Raw genomic sequence first — 17,301 nt, 5'->3', positions numbered from 1 at the left:
TCCCTGTAGGCAGCGGACCAGTGCTAATTTGGTGGAGATTATTGGCTATTTATCGGTTGCATTGTTCTACAAAGATGGGGACAAATCTGTTTGCTTCTGGTTAGCACCTAAGGACGGTCACCTGTTTTCTTCATGTGACAGTACATCTTTAAAAAATTCGAGCTTCTCAAAGCTTGTCTCGAAAGCGACACAACTGTACCTTTGTAGGTTCCTAATGTCGAAATCAGGGAGTTCTTAACCTGCGTTGTGTCCCAGATCCCTTTGACAGCCTCGTGAGGCCTACGGATCCCTCCTTTGAATAGGGACTTAAAATGCAATAAATAAATCACACAGGATTACAAAGAAAAAACATTATTCTGAAACACAGGTCATAAAATACGACAAAAACCCAGAAGAGTGACATGATTACCCATGTACTTCTGTCCTAATGCATTAAAAATAAGATTGAGTTCCCCATCCCCCTGGGTGGCTCAGTCGGTAAAATATCTGACTCCTAGTTTCGGCTCAGGTCCTGATCTCAGGGTCTTGAGATGGAGCCTCGTATTGGGCTCTATGCTCGGCACGGAGTCTACTTGAGAGAGCGCATGTGTGTAAGTAGGCCCAGCAGCACACAGAGGAAGAGGGAAAGGCAGACACTGCGCTGAGCTGGGAGCCTGACTCAGGGCTTGATCTCAGGACTCTGGGATCATGACCTGAGCCGAAGGCAGGTGCTTAACCAACTGAGCCACCCAGGTGCCCCTATTTATTTGAGAGAGAGAGAGAGAGAGAGAGAGAGAGCAAGTGAGGGGCGGGGGTGAGAGGAGGAGAGAAAACCTCAGGCAGACTTTCTGCTGAGTGTGGATCCTGATTCAGGACTTGATCTCACAACCCTGAGATCATGATTTGATCCAAAACCAAAAGTAGGATATTTTACCAACTGAGCCACCCTCACGCCCCATCATGTGTCTATTTAAATATAAAATAATTAAAATGGAATAAAACTTAAAAATCCCATTCCTGGAGTGGTGGTGAGTGGCCACCCTGTTGGACAACACAGACATGGAAACTTTGCAACAGTGCAGAAAGTTTTTTGGGCAGTACTGCTCTAGATTGATGCTCATGTTTATTTTATAATAATACCTGTATTAATGGTGTAACACCTGGAATCCTCAGTTCTGGCCTTTTTTTCCCCCAACAAATAAGGTGGATGGAGAAAGAAGCCAATGAGAGGCAGACCAGTGGAAGAGAGATTTCAAAAGTCAACTGCATTCCAGGAGATGTCAGAGGGTGGTTGCACTCTGGGTCCTCTGAGGCCACCATAGAACCACACAACCACAGGACACAGACCTCCTCACTCAGAAACACACGAGTAGATTCTCTTCCTCCACCGCACTAAGACGAGGCAAGAGGTAGACTGGGTTTTCTCACAAAGGTCCAGAGATTACATGGTGTCCTTGACCTAGATATAAAATAAACTTAAACTCCTTATTTTTTGGTGCAGTCCACTCGATTGAGCTTCATTGTGTTCACAGATGGGTGGGGACCCACTGGCTATGGGATCACCCAATTCATTTTCTTGCAGTTGGGGGGATTTCTTGAACATTGGTCTATTTTTTATGATGGCCCTAGTGAAAACTAAATAAGAAGTGAAGGCAGACAGTCATGCCCCCATCATGACAGCTCAAACAGCGCTTGTTAGTGGGGAGGAGGCAGCCCCATTGCTGGGGCAACGGGGTGAGGGGACCCCGTGACGGGCGCCGCTGGCCTGGGTTCCCAGCGGCTGGCACACACAGAGGGAGATCCTGCAGTTGGCTCTGCCTCAGGGAGCTCAGTGCTTTAGATGGGGTGGGGCTTTCGTGGCCTTTGTCCTTCATAAGTGGAGGCAGGTTCCAGCTGTACGCAAGGCCGTGGGGATCACTCCTGCGCCACCTTGGTCCAGATAAGAATCAAAAACCATTGGGGAAACTGTCAAGCATGTGGTCAAGGTGTGGAATGGGCCCAAGGGCGAGCACGAGAGTCACAGGATGGAAGGGCTGTGGGTGCCCAGCCTGAAGCTCCCACCCCGGGAGAGGAGGAGTGCGTGTGCTCGAGTCACAAGGCCGAGGCGTGCTGGGGCTGACTGTATGTGCTTCCCTGATGCTGTTTGTGCCAAGGTTCCTTCTGAGCCCTGGATGGCTTTCTCGCTGAGAAGCCGCTGCTTTTGAATTTACAGTGCAATACAAGCCAACCTGTGAAGGTGAGTGGCCATCTCTTAGGGGAGGGCCCGCTGGGTTCCCACCCCTCCTGTGAAAGGCTGGAACTTGGGGCTTTTGGGGGACATCTTTCCTGCCACTTTCCTGACTCATTTATGAAGGGCAGCTTGAATACCTCTTGATCAGGTTGCATCATCTTCCCGAAAATGTGCAGGTGTGTCTGGACATCTGCACGCTGCGCTTCTCTGTTCCTCTAACCTGGGCATGGCATGGGAGACAGGTCGGAGGCCTGGGTCTCTCCAATTCCTCCCCACGAACATCCCCTCCCAACCCAAGGACCTTGGGAAGGAAGGCTCCAGGGAAGGAGAGTTAGTAATGAACCAAGCTGGAGTGTGTCAAAATGCCAACAAGTGCTCCATGGGGCACAGACTGGTGATGCAGGAGCCCTGAACCTACACAAAGGCGCCCCCAGATCAGTTGGTTCTCTGGGGTTATCTGGCCAAATGTGCAACCAGAGCCTACCTGATTGGGGAAGAAGGAAATGCTTTCTGCAGCCTCATGAGAGCCAAATGCACCAAGTGCTATGTCCTCCGGGCATGGGACACTCTTTGTCATCCAGATACTGAACAACAGGCAGAGGTGCCCCTTAGTACTCTTGGACAAAGCCTGTGTATCCTTTCCCATCCATGGCGTGCTCTGGGCATGGCTCCCTGTGCTGGGTCCAGAGCTGGCCCTGGAACTGCTCATCTAATCCAGCAGGAAGAGCCACAAGGTCTCCTTGTATCCATGCATTTGCAAGAAATTCTGCTTAGCTCATCAGGAACCAGGGGGACTGACTTTGGTCCCTGATTCTAGATTCTTCTTTAATTATCTTCCTATCCTTCCTGCATGGGTTCAGGAGTTTAAGAATCTGCAAATGTTTGCCCAGCTTGCCTGGAAGGTGGAACAGCAGTCAGAAGTTGGAGGGATGAGTTCTCTGGTAGCTTCAGAAGACCTTCTTCTTCTTCTTCTTCTTCTTCTTCTTCTTCTTCTTCTTCTTCTTCTTCTTCTTCTTCTTCTTTTTAAAAAGATTTTATTTATTTATTCATGAGGGACACACAGAGAGAGGCAGAAACATAGGCAGAGGGAGAAACAGGCTCCCTGCAGGGAGCCCGATGTGGGACTCAATCTTGGGACCCTGGGATCATGACCTGATCCGAAGGCAGACGCTCAACCACTGCGCCACCCAGGCGTCCCAAGAAGACTTCTTTCAGGAGGCATAGCATTTCTTTTTATGATGGCTAATTGCCAAGGTTAAGGCCACACAACCACAATTAGCTGGAGGAATGTGATACATGGGGACACGCAGGACAGAAGAAACAGCTGATTGGAGAGGTTGGTGTGGGATTATCTGAGCCCCACGGGTGGGTGGGTGGTGCCGCGGGCTGGTCCTGAGGAAGGTCAACTCCGGGCTGTGAGATGTAGTTTTGGAAAGGTAATTACATCATAGCTCTGCTCAGATTTATTTATGGAGCTTGTAAACCTGCTTACTCACTGTGACAGAGGCTATAGGGTCAGCTCTGCTCACTGGTGACATAAAATGAGAGGTGTTCTCAGAGTTCTGTCTTTTTGCAAAAAAAGTTGTCATCACTTCTATGCAGGGTCCCTTTTCCTGTTTTACTTATTTTGGGGGTGGTGGATTTGCTGGTGGCTGGGAGCTTTCCATCATGAAAAGAGGTCAGAGGAATGGCAGGGTGGCCCTGGGAAAGGTGACTATGCCCCCAGGTACCAGAGGAAGCCTCCACGGGGTGAATGGCCATACTGCTTCAGGGAGTCAAGGTAGGTTCTCAAACATTAGTGTCTGCTAGATTCATCTGGGGAGCCCGGAAAAATGCAGATTCCTGGCCTATGGCCAGAGAGTTTGGTCAGTGGGACTAGGAAATTGCTTTCTCACGAGTCCCCGAGGAGCCCTGTCGTGGGTGCAGAGGGCAGTTTCCTCTGTGTAGAATGATCCGAGAGAGGACACATGGCTTGCCTGTATGTTGACCTAAAGTGTCAATATTATGATTTATGTAAAAACAGGATCCACTCTGATAAATGTTCTACCTGGAGGTGGAACATTACAGGCAGAAAGAAACCCTGAAGGCTAATTATGAAGCCAGACTATGAAGTTTGCTATTAGTAACTGCTTCAGGGCTTCTGGGTGGTCAGTGGTTGAGAATCTGCCTTCAGCTCCTAGGGTCCTGGGATCGAGTCCCACATCAGGCTTCCCACAGGGAGCCTGCTTCTCCCTCTGTCTGTGTCTCTGCCTCTCTCTGTGTCTCTCATGAATAAATAAAATCTTAAAAGATAAAAATAACTGCTTCAAATTGCTTGTAAATTTTGCCTCTACATAGACCTAGAGCTGTTCCCTTCATCTTATCCTTCCAACTACTAGTTACTGAGCACTTTGGAGAGCCCGGCGTGGGTGACCAGGAGTGAGTGAGACCGGCCCCGCTCTGGCCTTCATGGAGCTGCATTCCATGGAACAAGATCATGTCTCCAATCCCGAGTGCTTTGCTTTCTTTCTTGTTAGTCCTGCCCCTCTCTCAACGGAGGCATCCATCATCTTGCAGAGAAAGGGCCATTCCACATTTAATATGACCCCTGAATTTCGTGGCCTTGGGAACAAAGCTTCTAACTGCAAGATTGTGTTCAATGCCTAAGCAACTCGGGAGCTCAGCGCCAGTACTGGTTTAGTGGACAGTATACAGGGCTGCATGACCCGGCCTCCTGGGGGAGGAAAACTCGCCAACACGCCCTTCCGCCCCCCAATGCCTTCTCCTGAGCATGAAACCAAATTGAAATGTGTCTCAAAAGGAGTTAGGGAGGCCGTGTACCAACCCCCTTTTTGGCCAATCCAAATGTTATCCCAGCGTCAGCCATTGGAAAGATCATGGCTGGGATGTCACCTTGACCTCATGGTGGCTTCTCACCTGGCCCAGTGCTGTCCAGCACCCCTAAGCACCTTCTAGCATGTAGGTGCCCTCCAGTCTAACTTTGATAACTCTTGGTATAAATACTCCCGAATAGTCACACAGTCGAGGCTGCTTGTAGTTTAATTGTAAAGTCAAAACCATGGCCCACGGGCAACCCCGGGCTCCGAGTATAAGCAGTACATATAGACCAGAAGAAGAAAGGAGAGGGCCCGATACGTCCTCGTCCCTCTCAGCCCATTGTGCAAAGGGGGTTCTTAGAGATGGCTCAGGCGTGGGTTGCCCTGCTGGTTTGGGGCATGAAAGGTCCTGCAAGGATTAGGAGCAGGGATTTGCTGGCTCTCCAGCAGCCCCATCTCTCATGCTCTTCTCACCCTCTTCCCTCTCCCCGAGTGTGGCCACACCACCAACCAGGCTGGTAATTCATGGTGGCTCAGACTCCGGGCCACTGGGACCTCTCACTGAGCTCTTGCCTGCACCACTCCCTTTGCCCAGAGAGCCCTCGCAGCCGTCCTTAATGCCCAAATCTCACCTGCTCATCACAGTCTGGCTGAGATGTCTCCACCCCCAACCACTTTCCCAGCCACACTTTGGAACTCCCACTGCGCTGTTCCAACGCCTACCTCATGTTCAGGTTTGGGATTCTCCTATTTCACTGATGGGAAAGGCTTTCACTGCACTCCCTCATCTCCCCCAGAGGCTCTGGGTCTGAACCCGACCGGGGAAAACATTCAACAGAACTACCCTGTGCTCCTATAACTGCCTTAGATCCAGGACAGCAAGACACCGTCTCAGACTGCAGGGGTCGGGTGCAAAGTGCAAGGCAAAGTATGGTCTGCTTCCTCGGCTCAAACTGGGTGCCAGTGTGGTGACTCAGGGAGAGAAGTAAAGTCCTGCACTTCACAGTGTGCATTTCCCAGATTACCAAACTGCACAATGATAACAAAACAGTATATCTAAAAGCTGTTGTTTTTTGGATGCTCCCAATGCACAAGGTGGTGGATAGACATAGCAGATCATCTGATGCTCAAAAATGCCCTGCAACGCTCATCCCATCACCATTGTCGTCGTCATCATCACCTTACAGTTGGGAGAACCACGGTTTGGGAAGATGGGGTGACTTGCCTGGGGCCTCCCAGCTCGTTATGGTCAGGGCCAGCATCTCAGCCCAGGGCCTTCTGTTGCTCAAACCCAGGCTTCACCCACATACCTTAAAACTGCTTCCTGAAAGTGCTTTGTAAAAATAATGATTAGACAATTTGCTTTTTTACTTTGACAAATTTTTTTTTTCATTGTCTCATTCGAAATAAAATAGAGATTTTCACATCGTTGTAAGGCCAGTGGAATCCTTGAAATCCCTGGCTCCCACCTGGCTGCCCGCTGGAGTTGCCTGGAGATCTGGTTAAAACCAGACTCTGGCTGCTAGATCTGGGGGCCTCAGATTCCCGGTGGCTCCGTTGAGCTGCCCAGACGGGGGCCCTGGGTCAGGGTATGATTTGGTCTCAAAAACCAACATAACCAGGCGCCTCTTCCTTTTCATAGCTGTGCGCCCTGTGGTCTGTGGGCAACTAGGATCCTCCTCATCCTCCTGGTCGGCGTGCTGTCCCAGAACCTGCTCTCACAGACTGGATTCTGGGAAATTGCCTGGAGGCCTGACTCCGGGAAGGTGCTGCTTTGGTCTACCAACATTTTCTCTTTCTTAAACAAATATTTTTGGTTTCATATGTAACCAGTCTGTAAACACCCTCCGTTCCATGGGTGGGGGAAATGCCTGTGGGGAAGGGGCTCTAGAGCAGAAGTAAAGGACCCTGGATCGTCTTGGAAAAGCCAACTCTGGAGGCCTCATCTTGTCTTCCTCCACCTGTCCTGCCTAACTCACAGGGTCGCTTAGCACCAGAGAGCCATAAAAGTCCTTTGAAAACTATGAATCCTGATGCAATGGACTTCAGATCAGGGGCGATGTGGCTGAGTGGGACTGGTATGGCTCGAGGCCACAGGTGGGGTGATCGGACCCCGGCTGTGACTGGTGCAGTTCGCGATTGGCCCTCCAACCCTCAAAGCTGACAAAAGATGTGATTAGCCTCACCATTTGCTCCAGCCTTGGGATCTTGGGCAAATCACTGATTCGCCCCATCACCATCATCGTCTTCATTTCCTGCTCTGTAAAATGGGGATCATAACACACATGTTTAGATACACATTGTGATCATCATAAGAGATTCCAATGGAGAGCTCTTTATAAACCAGAAAAACATTGTATAAACAGTGGAGTTTCTTATTGTTGAATCCCAGGTGGTGTGAAATTGGGAGGGACTATTTCATGTAAGCTCTGGAATCTGCTTCTTGGCCGAGGGCTATCCCTTCCCTCCCAGATTCCTTGTGCCCCTGGCCTTTTGCTTCCCTTCTGCAGGCCTCATACCTTTCCTGAAAACCAGAGAGAACGGAGCCTGGATTTCTGAGCTGCCTCCCAAGGCTGACCCTTTATGATTTCATGACTCTTAAGAATGTTTGGTCTGCTGGTCTTGGTTGGTTCTTAAGAACAAAGAAAGCCAGACAAGGTAAACATGAAACACGATGCCCGCAGTGAATTACATGGACTTTGAGGAAAGCAGTAAGCAGGATGGTTATGTCTGCTGCGAGCCCGCCAGCCCTGCTGGGGCCTGGTAACGGGAATCAGATGTCTGAACTTGATATACACCTGTAGGTATAGTGACGGCTTTAATCCACCAAGCACTGTTGTTGAAGCTGCATGAAAGCATTCAAGATTTTTTGTGAAAAGCCATGTGTTATGCGGGTCTTTGTTTCCCTGAGCAAAATTACCCGTGTTGCGTTATAATATACTTTAGCACCTTGGCCTCTTGAAGAGGGGCTTTTGTGGTTGGGATTTATTTTCCTTTGGTAGAGTTTCCGTGTGATCTCTGGGGATGTCTCCTGGCAAATAGTTTATGTTGTATTGTGTGTTTGGAGGTTGTCTGGGGCGGGGGGGTCTCTCCCTTGTATTGGATAATGGGGTTACCGGAGGGAGTCTGGCTGGAAGATTTATAGGAGGAATCTGAGGGTGCAGTCTTCTCAGAACCAGGCTCCGAATAGAAATGAGAGAGAGGAGGGGAAGGGGAGAGAGATAGAGATAGAGAGAGACAGAGATAGAGACAGAGAGAAGAGAGAGACTCTACCTCTGGGCCAACCATTCTAGGTCACCACCCCCTCCTGGGTCAGTCCTGAGCCCATGCTCTAACCCCCAGGCAGGAGGAAGAAGAGGTCACCCTGGGTCCCCTGACCAGACCAGCACCAAAAGGCCACCTGATGAGCCCAGTGGCTCTGACCTGTATGGCCACCTGACCTTTGCTCTTCACCTGCATGGTCGCCTCACTCATGGCTGGCAGACGGTGGCTGCAAATCCCTCCCCATTCACTCCTTTTGGGGCAAATGAAGTCATGATTGTGTCTGCTTTGCAAAATACAGCAGAACAAGGCAAACTGGCAGAGGTCTGTGCCCTGAGCGGTATTCCCTTCACGCTCTCTCTGTGGCCGGTGCTGCTCCTCATGTCACCGCAGAGCCCACAGCAGCAGACCCTCCCCGCAGCACCACGACACAACAGCACAGCGGTCACAGCTGGTTCGGGCATCTGGGCTGCAGACCTTGGCTGCGGTGCCTTGGCCCCTTCGATGCCAGGCTGTGTCCCATCTGCTTTGTGGGCTGTGATAAGCCCAGTTCCTCTAAATTTCTACTTCTGTTGCATTGGTTCCCTTTAGAAACCCTCTACAATCCCTGTTTCTCACAGTGTCCACCCACATCAGGTTCTAGAGCTTTCTGTTATAAATTCACTCATGCAAAGCATGTGTGAGCTGACCAGTGGCATGGGGAGCTGGCCCACTTATGCCACAGCAATGGCAGCTGCTCTGGGAAGAAACGTTTCTGTGCCTGAAATGGTCGCTGTGGGCCACACGCTCAGCATCAGCTCACGGCTTACTTTGTGGTTTTTAGCCCTCCTCCCCTTACCCCTGCTTCTCTGCTTTTTCCCCTTCCCCAGTTCCTAGGATGACCCCGTGCCCCACCCTGGGCCTGCATTTCTGCTCCTTCTTTCACACTGAGCCATGCCCTTGGGTCCTCAGTTCCTCCTCTAAGCAGATTCATTGAGATAATTTTGCTAAACAGAGACCTCGTTCCCTAAGAGATATTCTTGTAACAAGATAATACACTTTTGGAGATCCATACAACATGGGTTGGCTGTAGGAGGGAGATTAAGGGCTCTGCTGTGACAATTTAGTTGTCTGAGCAATATTTCCTAAGCATCCACACTTGGGAATGGAAAGATGACCAGGCCCACATTTTGTCTCACGAGTGACAATACACAATGTGTGACTCCACGGAGCACAGTGTCCTTTGTGCCAATGGAGAGAGGGAGCAAAGACATTGAAAGGCATTGGGGTTCAGAGAAGACTTTGCAGGATGCAATAACCTTTAGCCAGACTCAAGAGATGTTGAGATGTGGAGCTGGAGGGAGGGGAGGGAGAGGACTCAGGGGGAGCTCACAGCATCACCCTAGGCCCAGATGCAGTCCCAGGGACAGAGATCAGGAGGTGTGGGGAGCAAGAAAGGAGTGGGGGTACTTGGTTCCTGGTCCGGCGTGTCAAGAGCTTGGAGGGCATCCCTCCCATTCACACAACAAGAAGGAAGCTCAACAACTATCAGAGGACTGAGGTCACAAGATAAACCACTGCCTCCAAAATGTGAGGTGGAGAGGGAGAGATACACAGCTTGGGAGCAGAAATATATGAGGAGCAAACCTCCCTGGGACCTACATGCCATGTGACACTAGTTTTCAACAAAAAAAAATCACAACACATACGAAAAGAGAGAAAAGGGAACCTGAAGAGACAGAGCAAGCATCAGCACTTGACTTCATTGTGGCCGAGAGGTTGGAATGATCAGATGGGGAATTTAAGGCAGCTGTGATGAATAAGCTAAGGGCTCTAACCACAAAGGGGAGGAGGAGTGCAGGAGGCATGGTCCTAGGGGCGTCCAGGCTGGACTCGGAGGTGGGGACACACCTCTCTGGGGAAGTGACTCTTGTGGTTCCTAGCAGGACACACTCCTCTGCTCTGTCCTTGCATGCTGCCTGAGACCAGCCAGGTCTGGGCTCTTCTAACCCAACCCAACCATCTCTGGGCTCCTCGCTCCCCGGCCCTCATGCCTGGGTCTGCAAGGACAGCAGCAACAACATGAAAGAGGCCAGCTGGCCTGGCCTCTGCATGAAGTCAAGAGTCAGCAGCAAGTCTAGCTTCCTGGTTTTGGGGGCAGGAAAGGGACTTGGTACTGCCATGTGGTAGAAGCCATGACTTCTTATTGTTTGAGCACACAGATGTCAGAATAGATCATCCTTCCTTCCTTCTTTCCTTCCTTTCTTCCTTCCTTCCTTTAGCCATCCAACATTTATTGCCAGGCCAAGCCAATGAGTCGCTTACTCTCTCAGCTGCCCACAAATAGGGGCTGCATTAGAAAGATGTTAATGGGTCAAGAAGGGGTATGAGGAGAGCAGGGGGTTGAGTGTGAGGAAAGGTCAGGTGAGTCTCACTTAGAGACTTATTTAGAGTGGAAGGCCAGTTCCCTCTTCTTGGAGTGGACATTGTCTCTGCCTTCCCCTTCTCCCCTCTTGATGTCCCATCCACCCCAGACCATCGCGTGGGGTAGGGGGGCTTTGTATCCAGTTGGCCACTTGTGCAGACCATTCAGGCACAGCAATATAATGAGACACAAAGCAAAGCAGTCAGCAGCCAAGGGCATCTTTCCCCATTCCTCTAATTAAATCCTCTACTTCAGCATTACAATAGGGATTAAATGGAGTCCCAACCCTTGAAGGGAGAGTTTTTCAAATCAAGTCCACAACAAGGCAGTGTTGGGTCCTGACGCTTTTGGCTTTGCCATGGGCAAATGAGTGAAGGTGCAGCAGGGCATGGCATGGCGATCGTCCCCATTAGACTCAAAGTTAGATTTCCATTAGAAGCAGGTTAGAGTCACAACAAAAACACACTTGTGAAGGGTGTACAGTCACCAAAAACAAGGCGAGCCCTCTCTTCCCAGTTAGGCTGGGACTGGGCTAATTCCTGTAGTAGCTGCCCTGGGGAAGGATTTACTGGCTTTAGGGTTACCTCTATCTGCCACTTAGCAGCTGAGTGAACTTCAGTGAGTCACATTCATTTTCTGAGCCTCAGGTTCCTCATCTGTGATAAGAGGCCCCAAAATACCCACTTCCAGGGTTATCGTGAAGGTAGATGGTAACAGTCCCTGTTTCTGAGGATTCCCCTGGCCAGCACTTGGCTGAGCCTTTCATGCCTGGTGACCCATTTAATTCCCAAGACAAACTCTAGGAGCAGGCTTGGCTTTTATCCCTTTTTGACAGAAGTGGGAGCAAAGGTACATTCCAGCTGGGTAGCTTGCCAAGATCACACGGTCCTAAGTGGTGGAGCTGGGATTTATCCCACAATCCAGCTCGGAGTGGAGGTGCGCACCTCTTTGCCATGCCGTCTCAAGTGAGTTGAGTGCTTCCTGAGGTGTGTCCCAGATGAGCAGAGCCTGCGTCGAGCTGACATCTATTTGTTTTCTCAGCATATGTAGAGACCTTTGTGGTCCAGGCCCTGGAACAAAGTAGGTTCTCCAAAAGGTGGTTAAAGTCAGCACTGCGAGGTGTACCCACTGTGTGGGCATCACAGAGTGGGGTTGGGGTGGGGGTTACAGTAAAGAGAGCGTATGACACTTTCTAGAGAGCAGCTTCTGGTTTCCACGTCCAAGAAATGGGAGTATGAGCCATTAGTGCCATTTACTTAGTAAGCAAGGACACTTGTGGGGCAAGACAAAATCTTGAACATTTAACGCGATTTCTTCAATTCTCTTTGAAAGCAGGCTTGGGCTGATCTAGGTCTTGTGAAACAAGACCCAAGTAGGCTACGGCAAAACCATGGAGAAGAATGAATTAGGAACTGGGAAGAGAAATGACCCAAAAATCCAAGATCAAAGCTCCAATCCCATTTCCCGTTCAGATGGTCCTCCAAGAAAAGACACGGAAGGACATTAGTTCACACAATTTAAGGGAAAAACATGTCTAAAATTGACCCAGCCTCTTCTGTTAGATGAGACTTGGTGCCTCCTCCTTCATCACTGAGTGGCCCTGGTCTGGACACGTGGTCTGTTTGGGTACAGGCAGTTCGAAGGCTCTGTCCTGTCGTTCCCATCTATGAGAGTCAAGGTCAAGCCTGAACCCACAGGGAGAACTCTCTGTGAAGACGCCCAGTATTAAGTTGGAATGAGAACCTCCCCTGCCCTCTCAAGAAAAAAAAAAAAAAAGATTTAGAACAGATGAGTAGGTGCTATCTTTTTTCTTCCTTGGCTTTGAAGTCGATGCGTGGGCTGACCAAGGGTCTAGGAGGCAGACCTTGGCTGCCTAGGATTGCTGCTGTTGGCTGTACAACCTCCCATGGGTCACTGGACCTCCCTAAACCTCAGTCTACTCATCAACCAAAAGGGATAAAACTGTAGATAGTAACTTAGTGATACGTCACCGGGCTTTTAGTGGAATAGAATAATGCTGGGCTTACAATTTTTGTAGACAGTTGGGAATATTTAAATCACGGGCTCAGCTTCACTTGTTTTGTCCCATACATGATGTTGAGCTTACGGGTGGCCTTGGAAATTGTATTCTCTATAAAACAAATGGGAACCATAGGGCTGGGCCCAAATGCCCTTGCCCAGCATTCCCTGTGGAAGTGGCCTCGGCTGGCTTCTGTGGGGCCTGCCCTCCTCTCTTGCTCAGGCTGAGGTCTGAGTCTGTTAAACCACAACAATTAGAGGGCTAGTTTTATGGGGAGGCTCAGATTGCTAACTCACTTTGCCTGGGTAATTACAGCAGGGTGGAAGCTGGCAGTTGGCTCTCATAAGAGTCTAGAATTCCAGAATCAACTGTGGCTCTCATTTCTTTATTAAATACACAAAGCTAGTCCAGAGGTTTTCAAGCTTGGCACCGCCAATATTCTGGACCCGATCATTCTTTGTCCTGAGGGCTGTTGTGCACATTGTGGGATATTGAGCAATGACCCTGGCCTCCACCCAGTAAGTCTAGCCAGTAGCTACTCCTCCAGTTGTGAGAGCCAATAGTGTCTCCAGGCCTGGGCCAGAAGGGTGGGCAAGTGAGGTGACTGGCATTTGCACGACCCAAGAGGGAGGACCTTCTGCATTTCTTCCTTGTTCTTTACTTGCTTCTCCCCATTCCAGATGTGGCCAAATACCCTTGGAGGGGGGGCCAGATTGCTCTGATTAGGAGCCTCAGAGCTCCAGGACTTGGGGCCACCCAGGACTCAGGTAGATATTTTGATAATCACAAAATACAAACAAGAGTGCTGTGAACCGTGGTCTCCAAAGTGACCATATCCGAGCTACAATGCTTTAAGGTATCATAAGAATCATCCCTTCATCCTTGGGGTTGGGTTATCTGGGGAAGGGGAGATAATGCCATTCTAGTTCATAAGCAAAGATGTCTCAGCTGCCTTTATTCCTTCTTTCAAGGTAGTGATTTTCTGTAGAGGACCTGATAGGTAACAGGGTATCTCTGGTTATTTCATAATGTCATGAAACCTACCTTTACCCCCAAATCTCAAAACCAAACCAAAATGTGCCGAAATGTGAAAAAAAACAAAAACAAAAACCAAAACAAAAAAAATGTATATAACAAAGGTAAGATGGTTGTTGTGAAGTCAAATGCCAGAGAAGAGATTTCTATTGAGGGAGTTAAGAGGAGCACCTGGTTTCTTGTCACCAGAGGGACGAACTCCTCAGCCCTACCCTGATGTCTGGGGCATAGGTGTGCTCACAGGTGGGCTGGGCAGCAGTGTGGGTTCCAGAATCTCCCCAAAGGAGAGACTTGTAGATATAATCTGGATGGAAGGAAAAGTTGAGTTTGTACATGAAGTTGGCAAATTCTTACGAGGATGCCATGTTTCAGGCTAATAAAATGAGCAACATGCTTTTATCCACATTTGCTTAAGATTATGAAAAACAACTCCACATCAAATAATATTATTTTCATTATCTCAAGGGGGATGGTGTTGACATTGCTGATGGAAAGTAAAGTGGGGACTAGCATGTGTGTCCCCAGTCCTCCTTGGCTGGACAGTCAGAAATAGCCATTCATTTTCCTCCTGCCTTTGCGTCTCAACACATCCCCTTTGCAAGGACCACAATGCGAATCAGTGTCTCTTACATCCTGTATTCTCTGCCTTCCCTCTGTAGTCTGCAAAAGGAGCCTGTTTTATATCCAAGTGCTACCACTTGATAGCTGTGGGTGACCTTGAACAAGTTACCTTCTTTGGACTTCAGATTCCTGATCCATAAAATGGTAGAGAATGGTCTCTACTTTATAGGGTTTTGTTCAGATGAAGTAAGATAGTGCTGGGAAAGCAGTTGCCACAGTGCCTGGCATATTTAAAATGTTTTTGCTGCACAGTTGTTAGTAGTAGTTGTGGTGGTATTAGTAGCAGTAGTAGCAGTGGGTGTATACATGGGCTCTTGCCAGCCCAGCGGCATGCAGCAGAAATTGGGGTCTTGGAGTCCTTAACATGCTTAGAGGTACTAGTGAGTGGCCATCTTTGCTGGCCAAAAAGCCTTTTCGTCTCAGTTGTGTTGTTTCCTCTGAGTAAGTTCACAAATGTCCATCTGAGATTTTGGACAAGTGCACCCTTTTAAGCTTTGAGACACTCAATTATTTCCCCCAGAAGACCGCTGTAGTAGTCAGGACAAGCTAGGCTCATGCCGCTGTGACAGATAGTCCTAAACACTCAGTGGCATAATATGTGAAAGTTTATTTCTTGCTCACTGCATGCCCACCTTCTATCAGCAGTGGTGGGGACTCCGCTCTCTATTATCACTCAGGGTCTCCACCAAGATGGGGGGAGGAGTGCTGAGGATTGCACAGGGGCTTGTCACCACCTCAGCCTGGAAGGGACACGTATCACTTTTGCTTGTGTTTCATGGGCCAGAATGGGTCCCACGGGGCTGGCAAGGGTGGGTTTGTTTGTGCCCAGAAAGAAGAGGGGGATGGGCTGCCAGTGGGCACAGTTGATCTGCACCATGCCCACAGAGATTGTAGCCAGGGCCAGAGGCCATTTGGCCAGGGGGGTTTATTGAGAGCAGGAGTCAACACGTATTTGCTAAAGGGTCAGGCAGTAAATGTTTTAGGCTTTGTGGCCAAGGGTCTCACACTCACCTGCTCAACTCTGGAAAGCAGCCATGGACAATGTAAACAAATGGATTGACCGTGTTCCAATAAAACTTTATTAACAAAAGCAGGTGGGCCACTCTAAACCAGAGTCAGCAAACTCTGGTTTAGCACTCTGGTTTAGAGTGGCCCAGGGCATCCTTCAGAAAACCAAAATTGTGTTTTTAATAAAAACATAGGATTCCAAGTGAAGCCAGGCAGGCAGAGAGGGCCACAGTAAGCTGTGGGGCAGAGTGAGGTAGTTGTCACTGTATCCAAAATGGCCATAGTGAGGGATTCAGTAACTAAGGTGACCCATAGATCCTTAAGGACTTCCTTCATTCTTGTGACTTTTTTTTTTAAAGATTTAATTTATTTATTTGAGAGAGCAAATATGAGCAGGGGGCAGGGTCAGAGGGAGAGGGAGAAGCAGGCTCTCTGCTGAGCAGGGAGCCCAACCTAGGTCTCGGCGTGGGGCTCAGTCCCAGGTCCCTGAGATCATGAGCTGAGCTGAAGTTAGACATTTAACCAACTGAAGTGTCCCTCCTAGGACTTTTTAAAGGGAAGCAAACTATCTCACCATTTTGGAGCTGTTACTTTCTTGTCTGAGATGGTAACACATACCTAATAGCAGAGGAAAGAAGCTAGCAGCCACAGACTGTCTTCTTCAGCATAATTCACTTAACATAGAACTTATGTAGGTCTTATTTTCAAATATTTTAAGTGTTTTGACAAGGCCTTTGGAGGCTTCATGAAGGAGAAGCTAAACTTAGCAATTCCTTCTTTCTCTCCTGTAGAGAAAAATAATGTTCCCTCCCCTCTTCTGGGTTCTTGGCTTAGACCTGCTGTCATAAAAGAGATGAACAAGACAAAGAGAAGTGAATTAGTGTGCATACCTCATGGACACATGGGGAAGATCAGGGAAAATGAATACACACCCCAAGAGGGTCCAAGCCACTGCCTTAAATACAATTTTCAGCTCCAGACAAAAGGAAGATGTTGGTGGTGAGAAGGAGGCAGTTATAGGAGGTGAGCAGGAAAAGCACAGCTAACAGGGGTAGGGTCCATATGCAGATTGAAGTCTGGCCTTCTCCACTGATGAAGGTTCTGGTGATTGAGAGACACCCCCTGTTCTGGTGGAGAGAGGGTGACACCCTTACCCGTGGAGATGGCCACATGTAAATGTCCCTTATAAACTCTAACTTCAGCTTTCTTTTCAGAGCTCCTCCCGTGTCGGCAGTTTCTCAAAAACAACCGGCTCAAAAGAATCCTCCTGCCAAAGAGGCCGATACTGGGGTGGCCTCTTCTGCGACCCTCAGTCCCTTCTTCCCCTAGACACCCAGCGAGCACCAGCTGTGAGCTGAGCCTTGTGCTGGGCAGGGGGCTGTGGGCAAGGGAGACAAGATCAGTGTCTCCACAAGGTCACCACTCTGACAGTAAACACCAAACAATTCGTTTGGCGAAGGCACCAAGAATGGAAGCCCAACACGAGAGAAGAGTGGATGACGATTTTGGGGAAAGCCATATCTGAGTCCACATGGATGCTATCTACTACTCAGCGTCCAGCTGTAGAAGAGCAGCCATCTGGCTGTGTTAATCGGAACGAGATTCCATGTGGGCAACTAGGTGCTCCCAGGAGCCTTCCAAGGCCTAGAGCACTCAGATAGCCTGCCAGGAGCAGTGCCCTCTGCTTCTATCGGGCAGGCAGGGAACCAGCAGTCAATGATGGGAGCCCTGGCTTAGGAAGGAGGCTCCATCAGACGCTGGAACTTAGGATCTGGAAGCCCCTGGAAATGCCTCTGGACACCCACAGAGCTTTAATTCAGCACCTGCTGGCCCTGTAACTGCCTCGGGACACAGGGAAGCCTTAGGATGCTGCTACAGGAACACCCTCCTACCCCGGCCTTGCTGTCACTGTGCTCCCAGGGCAGGA

Source organism: Canis lupus, chromosome 31 (assembly GCF_003254725.2).
Source record: "Canis lupus dingo isolate Sandy chromosome 31, ASM325472v2, whole genome shotgun sequence".
NCBI classification, from domain to species: domain Eukaryota; kingdom Metazoa; phylum Chordata; class Mammalia; order Carnivora; family Canidae; genus Canis; species Canis lupus.
Note: the sequence above shows the minus strand (reverse complement) of the source record.